Here is a 345-nt window from a genome sequence, read left to right as displayed (position 1 = left end):
CCCCTCTCCCTCCCTCTCTCCCTCTCTCCCTCCCCCTCCTTCTCTCTGTCTTCCTTCTTTTCTCTCCTCCTCCATCCTTGCTTTCCTCCCCTTCATTCTCTCTCTCACTTCTTTCTCTCCTTCCCTTCCTTCTCTCTCTTCATTCTTTTATTTCTCTCCTTGTCCCCTTCTCCCCCTCCATCCTTCCTTTCCTCCCCTTCCTTCTCTCTCTCTCCTCTCCCTCCCCCTCCCTCTCTCTTCCTTCTTCTTTCTCTTCTTCCCCCCTCTCCCCCTCCATCCTTCCTTTCCTCCCCTTCCTTCTCTCTTTCCCTCTCCTCTCTCTCTCTCTCTCTCTCTCTCTCTCTC

General features: G+C 53.6%; 1 protein-coding gene across 1 annotated transcript in view; it reads right to left on the bottom strand.

The window, feature by feature from the left end:
• The window catches only part of MICAL2 (microtubule associated monooxygenase, calponin and LIM domain containing 2), a 264,175-nt gene that overhangs the window by 90,287 nt on the left and 173,543 nt on the right, over positions 1-345 (bottom strand). The gene's annotated exons all lie outside the window — the stretch shown is intronic.

The sequence above is a fragment of the Petaurus breviceps genome, unplaced genomic scaffold (genome assembly GCF_028583685.1).
Source record: "Petaurus breviceps papuanus isolate PSGF00001 unplaced genomic scaffold, PetGlider_PUasm1.0 188, whole genome shotgun sequence".
Classification (NCBI taxonomy): domain Eukaryota; kingdom Metazoa; phylum Chordata; class Mammalia; order Diprotodontia; family Petauridae; genus Petaurus; species Petaurus breviceps.
Note: the sequence above shows the minus strand (reverse complement) of the source record. Positions and strands in the feature narration are given on the sequence as shown.